Consider the following 19,577-nt stretch of genomic DNA (forward strand, 5'->3'; position numbering starts at 1 on the left):
TCCTTTATGTGGATTCAATTTGAAATAATGCCTTCAGATGAATTTAATTTGAAACAATGCCAAATCATATTTATTTTTCCAAATATGCTTTTAATATCATGTGTAAACTTACAGCATGGAAATCTACCACACAGCCAAGATGACTCTTGGGAAAAAAATGTTGAAAGACATTGTATCATTCTACTGACCTATACTAGTGTTTATCAGCAATGAATGTGTATCAGAATCAGCTACGGGGCTTTTAAAAAAATTAGAATTGCCTTGGCCCCAGGTTGCCTGTGCCCCCTTCCAATAGATCAGGCTATTCAAGATTTTTCCATGGTTCTGCTGCAATAATATTATAAGATTAACTCTGAGGTTCTTATAGGAATGTAAATAATTAAAAATAACCTTGACCGTCTCCACTGTGTAACTGAAAGGGGTATAATCTCAAATGTTAGAGTAGCTGTGAAATAGGTCCACATTCCAAACAGAGTGTGCCTTTCCTGCTGGGGCCCAGTCTGAGAATTCTAGCTGGTAAATGGGAAAAACATCCATGTAAATGATAAGAAGACTGCTATTAGGATCTACCCTTATCCTAATCCTTTTTGTGACATTTTAACAATTTGTCTTTTTGATAAAAGTGCTGTTCCTCTATAGGTTATTGCCTGAGTTATGCTGGACTCTTTCAGGTTGCAAGAATCAGAAATACGCTCAATCTATTTCAAATGATGGATATAATTATAAGATCCTATGGGAAGGAAAGAAACTCCAAAAACCATCAATGCAACGCACACCAAAGATTGGAAACAGAATGCTATTCATAATTTTTCAGGGTAAAATAGATGGCGCCTTGACAGCAATTTTAGAATTCATCTCCTTAGAAAAAGATGGAATTGTGGTCCAATCAGGAAAACAGAAATTACTCTAGGTATTTCAAGTAGAAGGAATTTAATAGAGTAACTGGTTTCACAAATGACAAAAGTGGGCTCTCTGTGAGATCCCAACAGAGGATGGCAGATCTCATTAAAAACAGCAGTAATCTGCTATCATCCTGAGGGCTGCAGAAACAAAGGGAGAAGATGGTGTTACTAGAATCCACAAAGAATGGCCACCTGGGGGAAAATGGTACCACGGTGAGCCTGCCTATTGGGAGCTGGGACTATTGAGGGAGATGTTTTCAGGCAGAACTGGAATTACAAAGGTAATACAGCCTCTGCCTGAGACAACAACTAAGACAAGAAGAGTGGGAAAAATACTCTGGTTTCTCCCTTCCTCCTGCAGTCAAATCACCAGTACTTTCCAGTGGCTTAACATAACTGGAAGTTAGTGATACAGATCAATGCAGGGGAAGCCTAGGGAGAAAATCTGAGGACCAAGAGGCAAATTTCAGCAGAGGGCATCTGTGGCTCCCAGCTCCATTACTCCACCATTCCGGATTCAGCATCTCTCTGTCTCTGCTTTACCTTCTATTTCTAACTTCTGTCTCTTTGCAGGCTATGAATTCAAACACACCAAAAGAAAGGGTATATTTGGGTTGATCTCCCTGCTCAACTGAAATCTGTGCTATTAAGGAGAGTTCTCATAGCAGGCAGCCCTCTTCAGGAATATCTCTGACTCAGCCACTGATCCAATCAGTTACAGACTTCTTGGCAAAGTCACTTGGTACAAAGCAAGACAACTACTACAAAAGGAAACATCTGCAGCTAATTTTCTCAGGAGAGAGACATATTAAATCTAGAAGGTACTCCGAGTTTTTTTCAGAAATGGTCAGTCTTCTGGGTTGAATTGTGTTCCCCCCACCCCATTTATATATTGAAGTCCTAACCCCCATTACCTCAGAATGTGACTATATTTAGAGATAGGATATTTAAAGAGGTAATTAAATTAAAGTGAGGTCTATAGGGTGGGCCTTAATCCAATATGACTGGGATCTTTATAAAAGAAGGAGATTAGGACACACAGAGAGAAGACCACATGAAGACACAGGGAGAAGGTGGCCATCTACAACCCAAGGAGAGAGGCTTCAGGAGAAACCAACCCTACTTTGATCTCAAACTTCTAGTCTCCAGAATTGTGAGAAAATTAATTTCTGACGCCAAAGTCACTTAGTCTGTAGTACATTATTATGGTAGTCCTAGCAAACTAATACAGTTAGTATATTAGATCGAATGATACATACGGATCATCTATATTCTAAAATTCAATGGTGCGTTCAAGGTACTTAGTGGTGATTGTTGCAATCACTAGCTCTCTCTAACAGTGGTCTTTGTGTTGGTCAGCTGGGGCTGCCATAACAAAATAGCACAGACTTAAACAACAGAAATTTATTTTCTCATGGTTCTGGCAACTAGAATTTCCAGATCAAGGGGCTGGCAGCACTGGTTTCTCCTGAGGCCTCCCTCCTTGGCTTGCATACAGATGCCGTCTTGCCGTGGTCCTCGTGTGACATTTTCTCTGCGTGTACATCCCTGATGTCTCTTCCTCTTCTTGTAAGGATACTAGTCATACTGGATTAGGGCCCACCCTTATGATCTCATTTGATCTTAATTACCTCTTTAAAGGTACTATCTTTAAATACAGTCACATTGAGGGTTAGGGCTTCAGCACTTTAATTTTGCAGAGATACAATTCAGTCCATACCACTCTTCAAATGTACTTAATTTTTTCTACTTATAGTTGTAACAACTGAAAACATTCCCATCTGGACAGTAAAGGTCTGGTCTGGAGACCTAGCTGGGACACCTCTCCTGAGTGTCACTAAGTTGATCATAAACTAATTCTTAGTCTTCACTTCTCTAAAATCCTTCTCTAAAACCCTTATCTCACCAGGTTATTGTGGAAATTTGATTAGACTGTTAGCGAGTGTATTTTATAAATAGCAATGTTATCATTGATATCCTCATTATTTTCAGTGTACCTCCCAACGCTTGCCCATGTCAGAACCACATCCATCTAGATCATCATCTGGGCAAACACCAGGCCTATCCTATTTTTTCTCCAAAGACACATTGCCTGGACTACATTTTCCACCGTGCCTGGGTTTTGCTTGCCCTTGCTTCCTAAATTATTTCCAAGATCACAACCATTCATAGTTTCCTCATCTGTAAAATGGGGAAAATAATACTACCTACCTCACAGGGATGTTGGATTAAATGGGTCAATAGCTGTGAAACAGTCAAAACGGTGTCTGACATATATTAAGTGTTAATATAATTATTCATTATTATTAATATCATTATCATCATTATTAGATTCACAGGTAATAATTTTTATGTATAAGATGCTATTGCTGCTCTGTCTGATTCCCCTTTACTGGGGTCATGCACCCACTGCCCAGGTGCTGCAGCTGTTGGTTGCTAAAGGTTCATACCTGCAACCTTCACCAAAATATTGTCTGTGGCTGATGGGAATTGACTCCACAGATGATGTCCGGGGTGTTACGCCCCTTTCCCCAGAGGCAACCCATTAGCCAATGACTGACTAGTGCAAAGGGTAAAACAGCCTAGTGCCCTTGTCTCTGTGTAGGACAACTCTGTTGTATGATTCCCTCTGCAGGGTTCTGCAAAGAGAACAATCTGTGCCTAGATGTTTTTTGAAACCATACTTTTGCTTAGCTTCTTGCCCTGTCCTATCCCATTTCCCTTGCTCCCCTGCAGGGTTCTCCTGAGAGTATCACCTCAATTACTCACTTGCACAAGACTTCCTATATGAGGCTCAGAATCTGAAGAAAACAACCTAAGAGACTAACCTAAGCAGATCATGGTTTTTAGACTTAGACTATTTCTCATATATTTTCTTTTCTCTGCCATAATATCTAACAATACCAGTCTCATATTATGTGATTAAACAAATGTTTTCTGGCTGATTGGTTGAAATATCTATAATCAAAATATCTACAGGAGTAAAGACTATTAATTTCAGTTGTAAAGACCTAGAGACCAAGAACATAGATGCAAAATAAAGGAACCGTGCAATGGAAAACTCTGTTCATCTGTCTTAACAACCGATGTAAATCACAGTTAGTTGAGAGCAGTGATTGGTATTGAATGTGAGCACTACCAAAATGATAGGCTCAAGTGTGTCATTTGGTAACTGCACATACACCCAGAGAGAATGTGAGGAATATTGTCACTGAATACTGTCATACGCTTTGTGGATGGATTGTGTCATCCTAGTGACAGCACATCCTGCAGAAAAGGCCTCTGAGGAAGTCAGAGGACAGGTCTTTATCTTTTCAGTTCTCCTGAGAGTACAGGAGCAAGTTTCAATTAAAGGCAATAAAAGAATGAGAGCGTCTTGCACTATAGCGAACAACCAGACGTTTCTACCTTACTACACATTATGTTTTATATCATAATAAAAGAAAAACTAAATATAATCCAAAGATAAAGAGAGCCCTAAGCATCTACAATAGAACCAGCTTGGCCCTTATTCTTACAGCTTTATTGTTATGACCACATGAAGTAACATATGAAAGCACTTTGTAAGCAGCAATGTACTATATAATTATGTGATGCAAAATTATTATCATTACGAATGTTAATAAAAATACATTCCCCATAGGTACACTTAGGCATTTCAGGTATATTAGTCAGAATCCATTCAGTGGCAAGTGGTAGAATTCTAACTGAAATTAGCCTTAGCACAAAAGGACTCAGTCACTGGCTAGACAGAGCCCAGACAGCTCCTGGCACAAGGAAGAAGTTCAATATTAAAAGTCGCAGTAGTGTTGAATAGGGATGGCACAACTGTAGAAAGGAATGCACTAGTTGGTATGAGGTATCAGGTATTTCAGAGGTGTTAGGACCTGGTAACCAAAAGGACAGTGTTCTCCAATGGCTACTGTAAGTGATGTTGATATTCTAAAACCTTGGTTCTCAAACTACCATGAAGCAAAATGACTTGTTAATACACAGATTTTGGAGCTCCAACACAATTTTTCTGATTAAGAAGATCTTGTATGGGGCTGAAAAATTTATATTTTTAATAAGTTCCAAGGTGATACTGATGGTACTGCTCCTGGGACCTCCTTTGAAACTCTTCTAGAAGAAGTTAATAAAAAGGTACAGGTAATTAACAGATAATGAAAACCAAGTGTGAAAGCCAGCAGGCCTCTGTGGTGGCTCACCAAGAGATCATTTCCTCCAACAGAAGGAAAAAAACCTGGACTAGATTCTGGCTTAAAGTCAGGACAATCAAACTCCAGAGAAGGAAAACACCCAGCCAACACAGGCTGCTAGAAAAAGATCAGGACCTGGTTGGGACAATGGGACCTTTTCATTCGGGATGGGGATCATCTGAGAAAAGGCCCCTCAAATTTTTCAACCCCAGAGGGCTATGCAACTTTGGAGCCTACAAAAGTGGCCCACACATCCCTATTAAAAGCTGGCATTGTTCCCTTGATTGAAAACAATGCCAAGACCCCTCTTTTGCAAGGTAACATGTTCCCCCTCTCCACAATGTAAAATCCACGGACACTGATTCCTAAGAACTTCCAGCATGTCAAACCCCATCTCAGCATCTGCTTCTGAAGAACCCAACTGTGATGGCGGGCCTCTAGCTGGTGACAACTAGAACCAGAAGCTCCATAGCGTTAAGAATCGCCCTTTCCAACATTTCTGTCTTTCTCTGCCTATCAGCTTAACTGTCTCCCACAGAAGATGCAATTTTTCAATCCTGTGTGTGGAAAACACAGCCATGGGCACATCAGACTCATACAATAGCAATTCTGTGGCCCAAGAGTCTAGGAGCATCTTTTCAGGTCCAATTTGAAAAAATCCAGGAAAAGACCCTCGTTGATCTGGTTTTGCTTATGTGTTCACACCTTGGACTAATCACTGTGCCCAGAGCCATTAAAAAAAAAAAACAAAACTATGGCATCCTGGGTCAAGTCCTCATTCCTGGGGCCAGGGAGCCAAGACTACTACCAGAAGAAGGGAGAGAAGGCACAGAATGAACAAGAACAATAGTAAGCCTTTTTTTTTTTTTAATGTGATTGATACTAATTCATACCAGAATCCTTCCATATGTCCTCAATTATTTTGATAGCTTAGTGTGTTGGGGGTGGAAAAAAGAAAGAAGAAAAAAGTGACTACTTCTTCAATCACATATTTTCATATCTGATTAGGTAAGAAATTAAAAGTCAGTGATTAATCTTGGTTGCAACAGACAGAAATCTAAACTCAAACTAACTTAAGCAAAAACTGGAATTTATTGGAAGGCTGATGTAACTGCAGGAAGCGGAGTGATTCAGCTGGCCACAGCCTCAAACATCACCAAGGCCATCTCTTTCATCTCTTGCCTTGGCTTCTCATTGTGTCACATCACACTCTCAGACCAACTTTCTCCATGTAGCAGGAAACAATAGAATGTGAAGCCACCTGCTTCCTATTTCCCTTCATCACCAGTGAGGAAATGCCTTTTTCCCCCATCTTTAGTTTGAACAATTATAGGAAAAATGTTGATGGTCCAGTTTGGTCACATGCCTGTCTCTGGGACCAATCATGCATAATCAGGAGAAAAGTCTCTTAAGGTTGGAGCAGCTTGATTTCATAATCATTATGAAAGAGGAGATGTATTACTTAAGCACATGGAAGAACCAAGAGAACTGCAGGGGAGGGAGAAGAAGGAGCATTTTTCAAAAGAGGGGAAGCATATCCTAACAAAACCAGAAGGATATTAGACAGAGAAAAAATGGACTCCACTTCAGAGAACATAAGAGCGGGGTTTGCTTTCTAACAGAAGTAGGGCAGGTCACAGGCACAAGCCTGCAAAGTTTATAACATAACACACAAAAAAGGAAGGCATAAGTTCCCATTCGATCTCACCCATCTTTGAAAAGATAGAGGGAAAAAAGGTTGTAGGATGTATAAGTACATAAAAGGACCCTTACAAACCACTAAATTCAACCTTATATTTTGTATGAGGCAGCAAAGTCCATAGAGAAGTGATTCATTCAAAACCACTGTTTGGTGGCAGGTTCCAGGATTTCTAGTCCAGGGCTCTTCCCATTATGTTGCAAGAGCCCATCCAAACCTGGTCAGTACTAATACCTCCAAGACTCTGGACAAAATCATTGACTATATTCCTTGATTTTCAGGGCTGTTACAATTTTGAATGATTTCCTCTGCTCACACAAGTTTTTCCATGGAAAGCCAATAAATAAAATTTTAAATATTATTGGAGAGTAGGTGCCCACATAAATTTTTCAAAATTTATATTGAACTTAGCCTAAGTTTTAAGCCTAAGGTACTGTACCCAGCCTTAATATTTAAATAATAATTTAATTACTTAATTGTAATCTGTCTCAAAACTATTGACTCACGTATTTTACATTCTTTGTCTGCACTCCCCTAGAGCTGTGGGGAAAGTTTGGCAAAAAGAGAAAGAAAAATGAGAACCACATCTATGTTCAGACAGAGAAATGAAAAGGCACTTAGCATATAACTTAGAAAAAGTTAACTTGATTTTAGTCTCTGATGTAAGAAATGAAATGAGTTCACCTAAGTTCAATCTTAATGCTTTTGGAATTAATTATGAGTATAATTGATCTCTCCCCATCTCTCAGAATATTCAAATGTCTTAAAAACTCAAATAGAAATACTGAAATATTTTAGGGACTCACTTTGTATTTTGCATGGGAAAAGTTGTCTTCCTGCACTTTAATTTACAGAATGAAAAGCAAAATAGAGTCCAGTAGTACTTTATGTCATGTTGAGTTTTTCCATAATTGTGTGTCTACTCTGAAGTTTGAATATCAGGTCTGGGATGGAGACATTATTTGGGAGTAGTCAGTGTATAAATTTTATTTAAAGTCCCCATGTCATGCCAACATGACACAAGGTCTAGAAAATGAGAAGGGAAACTGAGAAGGAAATGACAGTGAGGTAGAAGGAACCGAGAAAGTGATGTCCGTGAATGCTAGTGAAAGAGTATTTCAATGTGGATGAAGGGATCAACTATGTCAAATGATAAAGTAAGATGAAAATGGAAAATTGGTTTTTGGACTTGGTAATGTGGAGGATGGAAGAGATCTTGACAAGAACTAATTCATTAGAATATGCATAAAACTTTCCTTGGAGGGAGTTCACGAGGTAATGGGAGAAGAGGATGTGTAGACCACCCCTTGTATAAGTTGAGTGGAGAAATGGTGAGATAACTGCAGGAGTGTACATGTCATGTGAAGTTCTTCTTTCTAAGGTAAGAGATACCAGAGCATGTTTTTATGCTGACGAGACGATTTAGTAAAAAAGAGGACATTTATAATGCAGGAGAAACGAGAGACAATTACAGGATGAATAACCTTGAGTAGGCATAGAGAACGGGATCCAGTGCACAAATAATGGGATTGTCCTTAGGAGCAAGGACAGTTCATCTGAAGTAGCAGGTCGGGTAGTAGAAGAGCTGGACAAAGACGCAAATAGGTTGGTAGATTTGGTAGTGAAAGTGTGTGGAAGTGCTTTTCAGATCGCTCATTTTTCTCAATAAAATAAGAAACATTCTCATCAGCTGAGAATGTAAAAGCGGGAGAAGTGATGGGAAACTGAGGAGAGAGCAGAAGATATGAAATGTTCATCCAAGATAGTGTGGGAGTAAAATGACTCAGAAAACAGAATAGGAATAATTAAATAACAATCAGAATCCAGTCAGCAGTATTTCGTATTCTCTCTAACTACATCCACTTGCTTGTTCACACAAACACGATTGTGTTCCAAGAAAGTCACATTTAACCTGGGTTGGGAGTCTGCTAAGAAAGGACAAAGGTCAAAGTAGTTGAGGGTATATGCACAGGAATTACTATAGTGATGGACTGTGGAATATAGGCTAAAAAAGTAAGGAAATGAGGATACAAGTGGGTTGAGGAATTACAAAAACTGGGGTTTTGAGGAGTTATTGGAGTTGGGATAACAGTAGAAATAAGTTGTAAATACAGGGGATAATGTTTGGAGAGTAGCGCACTTAAGATTTAGTTTATGCAAAGGATGCAGTTATGGGTAGCAACCAGGATACAAGCAAGGGAATGGATGGCTGAGGTAAGATGAGAGCCAAGATAGTTGGAAGAAAAGAGGTCAAGGAATTGAGAGTTCAGTGTATTGAAAGCATCAACTACACGTATAGGTGAGGCTACAGTGCAGTAACAAATAACCCCAGTGTTTCAGTGGTAACAAACAAACCTGCACATTTCAAATGCATGCAAAGTTGTATCTCAGGGACTCTTCAAGGCTGCTCTCTCCACTGAGTGACTCAGAGAGTCAAACAGCTTTCCAGCTTTGACTCTGCATTTCAACCTGAGGCATCTGTCATCACTAAAAGGACTTTTCCCTCTCCTGCTAAAAGAGGAGAGAAAATGGAGATGGCACATTGGCCCTTAAATGCTTCAGCTCAGAGATGATACTTGTATCTTCACTCACCACTTCATCAGCTAAAACCAGTCATACGCCCCACTACCTGTACCAAGTGTAGGGTAACACGTGGAATATTTAGTGAGCACTTCTGGCTGCCACAAGGTAAATATTTTATTTTTAAGAATTATCAAGGAGGCAACGTTTGAGAGAGATATGGTGAACCAGGTTCTTAATTCTTCAAAGAATGAAAGGAACTGACTCAGAAGACTTTAGATGTCAATGACTGAAACCACAGAGTGAGCAGGTAGTAGAGACAGTTGGCATGAAAGGCCAAGGAGCTGAGGGCTCCTGTGCTAGAAATTACCTTCCCTCTATACTAAACTCTGCCTGGAATCTGTGCACATGATGTCAAATATCTGAATAAGAAATGAAATATTCAATCACCTAGATCTTTCCTAAGGCTGTAAATTTCAAGCTATTCAGGAATGGACTGTTGATGAATCTGATTACTACAGAGCTAACCATATTTCCTATGTGGATTACCAGGTTTTAAAGAATGAAAATGTGGGAATGATATAATTTTACTGAAAATAATTTATTCTTTCCTTGATGATTTAGAAGGCACCTTTAGCTCCTACAGTGACTTAGGGACATGCCCATGAACATCAATTATAATTGAACTGCGGATGTGCAAGGCTATAACTCATATGGACTCTCTGCATGCTGGGAGCACAAGCAGGGCAGCAGGAAGACTAATGGAATCAGGGAATGGAAGGGTCTAGAGCAGGGAAAACTAACCAGGTGGCATGACTTGCCCCCAAGGGTAAAACAAGCATTTGAAATAATAAAGTTCTAGGAGATGAGGGAACTTGGGTTTTAATCAAGGCTGATACATACATCCAGGAGGTACTGCCCAGGTGCTGGGAACATAAGACCACAAATCTCCGTACTAGCAAAGCAGGCAGATCATATGTCTCCAATCTAGTAGGTTCATGGGTTAGAAGCAGATGTGGGGTCTCCAGCTCTTGGGATTTCCAAGACATGGTCCATCAACCTGGGGCAGGGTCTGTAAGGTCCAGAGCAGGGCTCTGGTTCCATCAGGCAATTGAAAGGCAAACCAGGAAACTAGACAGTTAGGCACAGGCTGGACAGGTGGGGAGAAGGGCCTCAACTTAATGAGCATCCCAGATTCGAGGCTTAAGTGAGCATGTTGGTTTCAGAACACAGTCACCTGGCGATAAGAAGAGGCTCCTGTTAGGCTATATAAAAAATCCACACAAAGATATGGAGGAAATTTAAATGCGTATTACTAAGTGGAAGAAGTCAACCTTAAAAGACTAAATACTATATGATTCCAACTCAGTAACATTCTGGAAAAGGCAGAACTATGGAGACAGTACAAAGATGAGTAGTTGCTTGGGTTTGGGAGGGTGGAAAGGAATGAACAGGCAGAGCACAGGGGATCTACAGGGCAGTGAAAATACCCTGCATGACACCATAATAATGGATACTTATCATCATACACTTGTCTAGACCTATAAAATGTACAACACCAAGAGTGAACCCTAATGTAAACTATGGGCTTCGGGTGGTAATGATGGGCAGGTTGTGACAAGCGTCCCACTCTGGCGGGGGATGCTAACAGTGGAGGAAGCTATGCATGTGTGGGGGCAGGGGGCACATGGAGAACCTCTGTACCTCTCTTTCAAATTTTCTGTGAACCTTAAAACTGTTCTAAAAAACTGTCTCCAAAAAAGGCTTAGTCAAGAGATCACCTTCTTGAAAGGGAGGGACAGGTTGGAGAATGCAGGAACTGACATACAGAAATAAAAGGTAAAGGAGAATTATGATTTACTCTGTTAGAACACCAGATAAGAGTGCTCTATCTATTCCTGCAGGATGACATACCCCAACCCATCTATTTTGCAAGGTCTGTACTTACGCTCCCTGATTTGGAAGCCAGATCAATATCAAGCTTGGAAGGGGATTATTTTTGTAATGCAACTCAATTCACAGAAAAGAGTCAAAGAATATTTTTATTAGCTTAATAAAGGATTTGCTTAAATTCTTAATGTCGTGTATATGTCTTGCCTTCCTCAATCCTATTCTCTACCTTCATGGATCTGAATCCCCTGCTCTCTCCACAATGGCACACCAGATGGAACTGAACCTGGACCAAAGGACTGAGGACAAAAGGAAGTAGGTCCCTGCCTGCATGGGATGTGGTGAGAGGAAGGAGGGAAGGTAAGGCGTTTACAGGACATAGGAGTCTTTGGGGAACCTGTGAGGGGTGGGGAGAGTGGAGATGGGGAGAGAGGGAGAGATCACCTGGGGGAGGCGCCCAGACAGACCAGAAGGGGGCGACTGTGTAGAAAGCTCCAGGAATCAATTACAAAGCCCCACCTACTCAGGAGTGAGCTGAGTGCCCTGAGTAACTTAGAAAGTACTCTCACATGTCCACCCAAGGTGGAACAATGATCAAAAAAGAAGCCCTGGCAACGCAGAGGAAATTAGGCATTTTCAAAGCCATGTGCCAGAGTTGCACAAATTGTCAGTAGTGTCGAGGTGAGTTTTATCCAAGGGCCAAGCTATTCAGAGTTATTTGTGTTTTAGATTTATTTTTGTTTATTAAAGTAAAAAAGAAAATGAAACATAATTTGCGTTAAATTCAACCAGCAAATCTTCTCATCCATTTACAAATCTAGTAAATGTTACATAAAGTAGGACAACTTGTGGAGGAAACGTTGATTAGTGTTTGATAAACTCAAGTTACATAAACTAAATTCCCCTTAAAACAACCAGTCTCATTTAAAAACTTAGTTAATTAAATCCCCTTAAAATCTTAAAATTCCATTTATAAATTAAAATGCCCTACTTCATATGACTGATTGGGTAAATTTATGATCTTAACAAGCAAAATCTTTCCGCGTTCTGAACTAATCTTTAAACTTTAAATAAATTAAACTTACAAACATAGAAAAATTTCAAATTCTCCTAAGCTTCCCAATACTAATTGCAAATTTACTGCTATGATTTCAACAAGAACAAAAAATTACAAGAATCAATTACATATTTAAAATAAGAATCAACAGGCTAATCACTCAGATCCTCTTTAGAGCTTTCTTATTTGAAATGTAGTCAGAGGAACAGCAGCGCGGGCATCACCTGGAGCTCATTAGAAATGCAGTCTCTGACCCCAACCTAGAATTACTGAATCAGAAGTCTAAGAAAGGGCAGTAGAGGATATTTCCATTAATTTTTGAACTGGTGTAGATGGCAGGGTCGTACGGTCTATCCATCCCTTCTTCCCTTCCTTCCTTTCTAGTTTCACATGGCAATCCAGAAAGCAAATTATATCATCAGTTTCATATTGAAGTTTTGTAGCTCAATGGAACAAATATTATACTTAAAAAAAACCAAGAGATTCTGGTAAAAGGTGGAATCAATGCTAAGACCCATACTGGGCATAAAAGGAAGAGAAGTAATAAGAAAATGGACCCTTCATTAGATGGAAGTTACTACCTAACTCAGCTATACAGAATACAAACTTTTGTTAGGAGTTTTACTATAAGCCAAATACCAAAATCTTCTAGAAAGTGAGATGGGCAGTGTTGCAAGTTGGTACAGCCACACTGCTTGAGCTGGAAATGAAGAATGATTAGGATAAAAAGCACTTGTGAGGATAACATAAATAAATACCTGACCGAAATGAGCAGGGCTGTCTTATGTCTAGCTGAGTCAGTGTGTAGTGGTCACCTGGAAAGAGGAAAAAGATCAGGTAGGTGAGAAACACTCGCCTAAGGGATCTCACCTTGTAGGGTTCAGGGCCAGTCAGCTGACACAACAGTGTCACTGGATAGCAAAGCCCTGTCACTATTCCCGCATCAATAACGGAAACATGGAAGCAAGGTTCTCCAAACTCAGGGTACGATGGAGAGGCAAAGCTTCTGCTATGGCTTGAGAAGACACAGGGAGGTGACAGAATAAACTCAGACCATTTTGGACACTTCAAAATATCTGGGGGAAGTAAAGAATTTGGGGGGTGAGGTCTGAATAAACAGAGCGATATTCCCTGGGGCCATACTAGGCTGCATCGAGAGAGGCACCCTTGTTCTCAGCGTGGTTTAAGGTGAGAGCAGCTCTACAGCAAAGGAAGCTGCGACAGGGCAGCAGGGATGCTACTCCCGGGCACTGGAAGGTGTGAAGGTTTCTCAGAAGAATAGGACTAATCCAGTAGTCAAGGGACTGTGTTCTTCTAGAGTGCAGGTGTCCAAGGACATCGATGGCGGAGGTCAAATGTCTGGAACTAGCAGGTGCCAGTCTACTTTTTGCAACCGCTGGTGCAGTTTTGGACAAGAGTTACAAATGCAAAAACAATTCATATTTAGTTATATTAATACTGACATACCAAACCAGAGCAAATCAAACTTCTGCTTGCTTTCTGTTCTGTTCAAACTGTACTGCTGAAGTGCATGCCACACCCGACTGTTTTAAGCGTGGGCCCAAAGAGAATTCCTGACAAATAAAACCCAGATTTCCCTGGCACTCTTCAGCCCCTGAGGCAGAATTTCACATTCATCCTAGCATCATTTAAGGTCCACCTTTTTTGTAGCAGACTACAATTCCCAGAAGTCTAGTGGCTCAAAGTTCCCCAGGAGGTTTTTGTGATTTAATTGCTAGATAAAAATAATTTTGCATAGGAATTAAACCAAAAGGAACATTTTCTCAAAGTCCAGACTGAAATCATAGAGTAAATGTCCCTACAATGTCCAGTAGCCAAGCCATATTCTTCCTAATATGTTCTTCCCTTTGTGCTAGACTGGACAGATTTAGCAGAATCTGTTTGAAACCAAGGTTACGTCTATAACAGCCAAATTTGTTTCAATTTCAATTGATATGCTTTTTGAATAGCACAGCAAAGAAACAATTTTGAGGATAAAGAAGTGAGTTATTTTTCATGTGACAAAAAGATATCTGGAGTCATGGTGAAGATTTTAGTCAATTAATTGTTTTTCTACAGAATGCTGCATATATGAATAGTTTAAAGCAAACACACAGGTTGACTTAAATTTCAAATATTGTTCCTGAATGTAAAATACTTTTCAGGTGCACAAAGGAGGAAACCACTGGCTAAAAAGGGGTAATCTCTAACAATTTGTACCAACTGGATTATTTTACAGTCTGCACCAGTAAAGAGTGTCATTATAATTTCTCATGAGGGTTAATTAGTGGTAACAACCAGAGGTTGAGGTTGGGGGAAGGGAAGAGGAAGGTGAGAGAGGGAGAATTAGGTCAATTCTTTCTTGAGCCTAGTACCGCCAGAAAATGTTTCCTCTATATATTTGCAGGCTACAAATTTTTTAAATAATCAATTTATTATTAGGATTACACTGCAATGGGCTATGACATATATAAAATCTTTTTCTTTTCTTGAAGGTTTTCAACCAACAGAGATTGTTTTCTTCTAAGGCCATTTGTGTGCTGTACCAGTGGACTTCTAACTTAGGCAGTTGTACTACGCAGAGAAGAATGATTGCTTTTTTTTAATTTATGGTTTAGAGAATGTTGTGGAGATCATGCCAAAAAATTAATTTCAGATTGGTCTCAGAGGGGCTGCTTTAAATGGTTCTATTAATTCACTTTGAGAGGAAACCCTATTAAAGTTGATGAAAATGGCAAAGACCCACTAGCCCATTTCTAATCCAGATTTTGTTTGAAATCGACATCATCCTTCTAATTAGAGTTGTTAGAACCCATTTTAATTTTATTAATAATAATTAATATTTATAGTACTTCAGTTTACAAAGCACTTTCTCATGATCAGTTAAGTTTTTAAATCATCATAATAATCTAATGAAGTAGTGTATTAGTTTCCTATAGCTGCTGTAACAAATTACAACAAATTTAATGACTTAAAAGAACACCAATTTATTATATTACATTTTTGGAGCTCAGTAGTCCGAAACAGGTCTCCTTGGGTTAAAGTCAAGGTGTTGGCAGGGCTTTATTTTTTCTGGAGGCTCTAGAGAAGAATCTATTTCCTTGCCTTTTCCAGCTTCTAGAAGCTGCCTGTGTTCCTTGGCTCATGGCCCCTTCCATCCTCAAATCCAGCAAGCAGCATACAGTCAAATGTTTCTCATGCTGCATCACTCTGACTCTGCCTCTGTCATCTCCTGTCTCCCTCATTTACTGTTAAGGATCTTTGTGATTACATTTCCCACCACCCCAGCTAATCCATGATAAACTCCCTCACTTCAAGACTCTTAATTTAATCCATCTGCAAAGGCCCTATGGTCAAGTTAGCAGATGCACAGTTTCTGGGGACATCTTTAGGGGACCATAACTCTGCCTAGCACAAGTAGCAATATTTTAAGTGATTTTATCATTAGTGTTGGTGAGAATTAAGAGTAGAATTATTTTACAGATGAGGAAAACAAGACCAAAGGAGGCCTAGTTATTAATCACAATCATTCTGTTCATATAAGCCAAACGTGTAATTTAAAATTGGTATTCAGATGTTAATCTACTTGTTCAACTCCATCATGACACACTAGTTCAAAACAAAAGTTCCTATAAAGCACTTATTATTAAATTTGGAATGACATGTCCAGCAACTTTTTTAGAACATTTTCCAAAATTTGGCTTCAGGGCTTATTGCTAATAATATCCACCATACTTTTGAGCTAACCACTTAATTAACAGTAAGGAGGATAAAAATCTAATGATGACAGCTTGGATAAAGTACATATCCACTGATCCCCTTAAAAATGAAAAGATAGTTGAGTTCCTATAGCATAACAGAAATTGTTCCACACTTAAAAGGGTTTGATGGTCCAAGAGAAAGTTAACTGAGACGGTGAAAATTTGTAACCCATGTCATATAAGAAATTAAAGAAACTATTTTTAGAAAAGATAACACTTAAAAGATATTTATACTACTTAAAGGAAGATTCATTAGATTATGTTCTATATGTTTAGCTCCGTAAGGTGAAACTGGGACCAACTGGAAAAAATATTAGGGGAAACTGATTAAAGACTCATTAATTTTTTTTCTGGTAATTTGAACTATCCTAATTTAGAGTAAACTACTTCATGAAGTGGTAATTTGGTAAATAAACTGCTTTGTGAAGTCCAAATAGAGGATGGACGATGATGTTCACAGAATTTCTGCATTACATGAAAGAGAAATAATGGAAAAATAAGATATATTACAGTGCGTAAGATCAGGATCCATGACCTTAGGTAAACTGTTTACCTATTCTGCCCTTTACCACTCTCTTCTATAATTGGAAAAGAAATAGTTACCGTTCAAGGTTCTTCTTAGGTTTAAATAGATAAAGTGAGGAGAAGGCTTACTACTGTGCCTGACACAGAGTAAGTGCTTAATAAATAAAAATGCACATACAACTAACATCATGGTAATAACAAAACTAATAATGAACATCGTAACAACTCAACTGCACTCCAATAAAAAAAAAAATCTTTGTGATATACCTCTTCCCATTGTAACTAGGATTCTAGTTTTCCTAAATAGTCTGTTTGGCAGTAAATATGAGCACCTCAGTGCATTAGTAAGTCCTTCCACCAAAATGATCAATCTTCTTAGACACAATTGGCCTTGGTGTTTTTGGTAGATTACTGTCCTCTATTATTTGTCCCCCTCTTCATTATAAAAGTATAGTACATCCCCATCCATCGCCATGTGACTTGCTGTGCCATGTAAGTGGGCTATACTTCCCCATTCCCTTGTAAGGCCTAGCCACGTGACTTGCTTTGGCCAAAGGCGTAAGAGATGACATAATGTGAGCTACATACAAGCAGAAGCTTGAAGACACATTGGCTGTTTCTGGAAGCTCTGTTGTGCTTTCCCTCTACCATAATAAATGTAGAAAGAATGTATATAGTGGAGCTGAAGTGTAAACGGAAAATATAAAGGATGTCACTTCTATGTGCATCTCAGAATGTGAGGACGTGTGAAGCACAGCTGCGCTGCCAAATTGTGATGAGAGCAAAACACAAATGTTTGTTATTGTAAATTAATGGGATTTTATGGTCGTTGATACTGAACCAAATCTGAAAAATACATAAATTTGAACCAGAATAAAGAAATTGGTACCAGAAGCAAGGTGATGACTTTATAATACATAAAATATGAGGCACCAGCCTTGGAACCAGGTGGTAGGTGGTGAGAAAAATACTATTTGAGGCTGAGAAAAATGAGGAGCCATGTTATACAGTGATGTGATATTGATTTAAAACATCCTCTTTGATAGTATAGAAGTCAGCTCATGTATCTACTGAACTTGTGGCTTTAGGCAAAGAGATGGTGAAGCAAGGATTTTGCTAGGGTGCCTGGTTTGTTTTATCAGCTGCCTTTGAACAAGGTTTTATATGAGAAAAAGCAGCTCAATAGAATTGGTATGAAAGTAGATAGAGAGAATCCAGAAATGAGGATGTATAGAGAGAATCCAAAAACTTCAGTTCTAGCAGTGTTGAAAGACGCAGGGTTTTTTTTGGTTTTTTTTTTTTTTTTTTTTTTTTTCATCTACAACCAGTGAAAGAAAATACTGAGAAAGACTTGAGCAACAAAATTGAGACTAGATCTCAAGGTGAAGACCAAATTTTGAGTATGGTCATCACCTTCTTAGTTAAACACTATAAATGGTTTAAGATTGTCCACAGAAATTCTTTTAGTTAGGAAAAAACTGCTCAGAATACAGAGAATGTGTCTGTGTAGCTAACCCAGGAATCCAGTAAACTCAAAATAAATCTACAGAGAGGGGCGCCTCAAAAAGAATTGTGGCTGTAGCTATTAGCACATGGAGGTGTTTAGAAGGCAATAAAAGTTTGACAGCTTGTATCGGCAAAGGTGGCACCAACCAGGATTAAGAAAGACTATGACAACTGAAAACCTAAACCAATGTTCGTGGCCCCAAATTTCTCCCATGAGACATTAGGCTGATACATCTGCTCAGTATCCAAGGAGGACATTCTCCAACATTCCCTTCAGATATGGCCAAAGAAAATGGGAGAAAAGGAAGGACATCCCAAAAGATGTAGCCAAGAGCTACAGAAAACCCTGAACTGAGAGTTCTAAGACAGCAGGTCTGTGGTCCATCAAGGAATTTCTTTTTTGTTACTATACCAAAGCTGACTAATGATTCAGTCTATTTATTGGAAAATCAGAATACAGCAATAAAAGGAAATTATAGTATTTAATAATCAGCTTTAACAAATATCAAAAAAAGCACTGATTTGAACAGATTTCATTTCAGTCATATATACAGCCTGATTAGAGTGAAAAGCATGTTAAAATAAAACTAACGTTATCAGAGATTTAAATGCACTGAAAGTGATTTCTCTTCAGAAAATAAATCACATAATTTAAGATAGTCTCAGAACTCTAAAAAATAAAATCAGACTAAAAAAGTTATTTTCATTGGCCTTAATATGCAGAAAGATATAAAAATTTTCCCATGTAAACAGTATATAATCAAGTTTTATTGTCTTATCCTAGTCTGACACCTTTCTTATCATTGGAGAATTTAATCCATTTACTTTTAATTACTAGTACATTTGTTTATATCTACCATTTTGCCATTTGTTTATTATTTATTCCATTATTTACCCTTCTTGCCTTCTTTTGGATTAATCAAGAATTTTTATTTGTATTATTTATATTATTATTTTATTATTTCATTTTTTGATGATTTGCTTTTCTTTCTGCATCTCTCTGTTTCCTCCTAGGATCAACACCCTACTTTATAAAGAATTCAGAATTCTTGTAGTGCATTTGTGATGGTGAAAAGTTCTCACTTCATTTGTGTGGAAGTATTTTCATTTCCCTCTCACATTCAAAGAGTATTTTCACCAAATATTGAATTCTAGTTTGGCAGATAATTTCTTTCCAAAATTTAAAGGTATTATTTTACTATCATCTGACTCTCATCATTTCTGTTGAAAAGTGATCCATTTAGTAGTATTGTTGTTCCCTTTAATGGAACTTTTTACTCCACTGTTTTTCAATTTTGTCTTTTTTAAATCAAATTTGATTATGATGTAACCAGGTATAGTTTTTCCTAGGTATAGATACTCCTGTTTGAAATGAATGGAGTATCTTGAAACAGTGTTTTGAAGACGCTTCTTAGTTTTGAAAACTCTTGTTCAGCATTTATTCAAATATTGCTTCAATTTAATGTCTCTTCAGATTTGTTCTATATTTTCCATTTCTCCTCTCTGTTCTTCAAAATT

The 19,577-nt window shown here is 38.5% G+C and overlaps 1 pseudogene; it reads right to left on the minus strand.

The window, feature by feature from the left end:
• The window catches only part of LOC137774119 (uncharacterized), an 802,702-nt pseudogene that overhangs the window by 345,294 nt on the left and 437,831 nt on the right, over positions 1-19,577 (minus strand).

The sequence above is a fragment of the Eschrichtius robustus genome, chromosome 12, assembly GCF_028021215.1.
Source record: "Eschrichtius robustus isolate mEscRob2 chromosome 12, mEscRob2.pri, whole genome shotgun sequence".
NCBI lineage: Eukaryota > Metazoa > Chordata > Mammalia > Artiodactyla > Eschrichtiidae > Eschrichtius > Eschrichtius robustus.